The 3,513-nt window shown below is 36.4% G+C and overlaps 1 protein-coding gene across 2 annotated transcripts in view; it reads right to left on the bottom strand.

Moving 5' to 3' along the window:
• Positions 1-944, bottom strand: part of LKRSDH (lysine ketoglutarate reductase/saccharopine dehydrogenase) — a 180,461-nt gene extending 179,517 nt beyond the window's left edge. Inside the window, exon 1 of one of the 2 annotated variants that reach the window (XM_071693242.1) lies at positions 874-944. The gene's annotated coding sequence lies outside the window, so the exon portion shown is untranslated. The remainder of the gene's footprint in view (positions 1-873) is intronic. The other variant, XM_071693243.1, reaches the window with a different exon arrangement.
• Positions 945-3,513: the final 2,569 nt, after the last annotated feature.

Below are 3,513 nucleotides of genomic sequence, written 5' to 3'. Positions count from 1 at the left end.
GATGCTCTACCAAGTACAATAGTTACATGCAATACCATGTATACATTTCAGCATGGACTTGATAATTATCTAACTTCAAATCAACAACATTACCTGCGCTTCCTAAGATATATGATAACGTTCATGCGTTTCTCCTTTAGAATCTGTCTCCACTCTTCCCATACTATGAGCTCAACTAATAAGATAAAAAATATGGCGGCCTCTAAGACAAGGAAAGCCAACTTTGACCCCTTATCAAGCTGCTTATGTCCCACGAAAAAATAAATCAAATAACAAAACTACTGGTTTATCACAACAATGAAACCAAAACGAGAAGTTAATTTCTAATACTAAAGTCCAAATGAGCAACATATCGGCTGCTTAATATACACAACCCAATTTAATTCTAATTACGAAATGGGCAACGTATTGACTGCATATTACATATGCACCATCTTATAGTCTGTTGATTTATGAAAATCACCCGTCTGAAAACTAGATGAAGACTGAGATATAAACTCATTTTGCAGCCTGCACATGTAAATTACAGACCCCACACATCTTCCACCACGCAATCTTCATCACACACTAATTACATTCAAGGTTCTTTGATGCTGACGCCGCGAGGATAACTTTATAAGCATATCATAATAAGACAAATATGATAGATACACCAAACATAATAATGCACTACATCTATAACACATTTTTATATTCAAGTACACCATGTGCGTAGTTCACCCAAACAAGCCCAACCTGGCTTCACAATAGTTATTTTAGGGTCAGTTTATCTAAACAAACACTTAAGTCCTTCACCCTGCAGGATGGAACTCCACTGTAAGAAAACTCTTCGTTAACTACTTGACTTGACGAGTGAACTATCACACAACCTACCTGTTTAACGTTCACGGGCCCACTGGCTCGGGAGGCCGCTCATTACAAGTGACATTATTGCCATGAATTAACGACTCAAATAATTATTTCTCACCAACTTCATATACTTTCCTTGAAAGACCCTATTAGATCTGTCATACGCCTTCTTTATTACTAATACAGTACATCAAGAAGTTTACCAGAAAAGTGCGAGACAGAATTAACCAATGGGAAGAAGAGAGCTATGATTGGCTTCTGCTGAGTCGCACCTCCTCCACTAACCAATCGAAACTTCTCTCTAGTGGGTCGGACGAGCAATGTGTATATATAGGTCTAAATAACCCATACATCTTATTTATGTTAACCCCTTACTATATCACGTGATTTACCTAGAAATTATCTTCTCAGTAGCATTCGTTTAAACATCTCAAAAAAAAATACATAAAGAGTCTATATGTCTAGGAGCAAGATAGACATTTACGTTGGCAAAAAACATCAGTCACACTGGCCGGTAATAGACACTGTTCCTATTCTCTATTGGAGAAGTAATATACGAAAGTGCACTCGGGACTTACCATGTTTCATTTTCTTCGTGTTAATTAGCAAATACAATACACCTATCACATTGAACCTAGTGCAACACACTCCTTTCTAAATGATATGAATTTCATGTATCTTTTGTGTCAGAGGCGCCTGGCGTCACTGTCATTAAGTCTACGTATAAGTCACTTGTCTTCCTTAACAGTATTTACAAAATTTTCTTTCTTAAACAGCATTAGTGTATGTGGGTGAGTTACGGTCAGAGGGGAGCGGGCGAGGATAGTCCATGTTCAGTATAACTTCTGTACAACCGCAATAACGTTAGATAAACTCTTGGAATAAACTTTGAGAATGCCAAAATTTAAATGTTGATTTAATAAACATTATGAAAATGTCGACACTGGTAGCAGATGCCTGATAGCCCTCACCCGAAGCCTCAGATCCCCTCTTTCTAAAATTGCCAAGTAGTGCGTTATTTAGGGCGGGGAACATAGACTTGAGCTGTGACTCTCAACCTTAGTGCCTTACTGTCGTAACTGGCATCCTGTCAATTTGAACTAGCGGTCATTCCCCTTCTAAATATATGCAAAGCAGTGTTATTTCAAGCGTGATGTATTTCATGGAGAGAGTTTATGATACTTTTACAATTTTATGGCATAGTTACCATCATATATTGATCGATATGTACATCATAAGTAGTTTTGTCATTACATAAATTTCACAAGGTTTCGGAAAACTTACAATATCTTTTTAGATTTACCTTCAAATCAATCGATATGTACTAACGTACACACGGCTCACAAGGTAACCTTTCATTTGCAGTATTGTATGTCGCATCAAACATAACTTTCGTATTTCAAGAACGTATTTATTGACTGATGACGTAGTGGTCACACTGTTGCCAAATCTTCACCAATGGAAAAGTACTTAAGCTGAGTTTTGATTGATTTTCAGTTGCATTTTTCTTCTGTGGTATATAATCTGACATACAGATAAGTCTTTTTAATATGTTTATCGTTAGAGCAGACAATTACTTTATAACTGATATGTTGCCGACAACAGAATGGATTATTGCCAGAAAAAACATCACACATAACCAACTTACAATTCAGAAGTATGTACATACATTTAAAACTCTATCGATTATACTAATATTCTTTCCAATCTATTTCCTTTGAATCATTTTCATTATAAAAATCGGTGTATGAATAGCATAATACCTAGAAATTTGAGGTGATAAACCAACCACCCCGGCGATAAGGGCGATAAGGACTGCCTCATTTCCAAAAGAGATTTACAGCTATTACCATTAAGAAAGGTGCTAATGTTGCTCTACAGTACCTAAAATCGTTGATAACAGGATGTAAGCAGATCGAATTCCTTCTTGCTGTTTGCGAGAAACATTTAATAAGAGAACATGTAAATAATTTGTACAAGACCGTTATGGTAAAATGTTCAGTGATTATACAGTCGTACAGTGTGTAAAACTGTCCTCGCAAAATCTACAGTAAAGTATTATTATGACCACACTAAGCATTGGTTCCAGATATTTTACCAATGGTAAGGTTCCATCGAGTCTTGGTGGACGAAAGTAGTGCTCTTCAGCGTACATGGAATGGATTCTATACCACCGGTGGCATCGTACTTACACTGTGAGCTGGAGGTCAGGGGTCTGGCAACCATTGAAACCCGATGCAGTTATATTCTGGAGGACCTCCACCACCACACGTTTCATGTTCCCAAAACCGTTACTCACACTTCTTTATTCATTCATAGTGTCAGTCTTCAATTAGGAGTCTATTAATTCTAATACATTTAAGTTAAACAGCTTGAAAGACTAAGAGTAAGTTTGCGTTAGAACCGAAGAATTCAGCTTATAAGAAAAAAATATTACCTCTGCTTAGTCTTTTATTGTTACCCTTTCTTTTAAAAACTTTAATACTTCTAGAGCAAGGTATGCTTATGAAACAGATGACAGATATTCAACATAATTGCTATCGTCTCCGGTACACCAATTTTACATAAATGTAACGAGAAATATAAATAATCCGCACAATACATTTCTTTGAGTGCGTGAAATCATTACCACATAAATATCATGTCGTTATTGCTATTATAACT

The sequence above is a fragment of the Panulirus ornatus genome, chromosome 55 (genome assembly GCF_036320965.1).
Source record: "Panulirus ornatus isolate Po-2019 chromosome 55, ASM3632096v1, whole genome shotgun sequence".
Classification (NCBI taxonomy): Eukaryota; Metazoa; Arthropoda; class Malacostraca; order Decapoda; family Palinuridae; genus Panulirus; species Panulirus ornatus.
The sequence above is the reverse complement of the archived record's forward strand: the minus strand, read 5'-3'. Positions and strand labels throughout refer to the sequence as shown.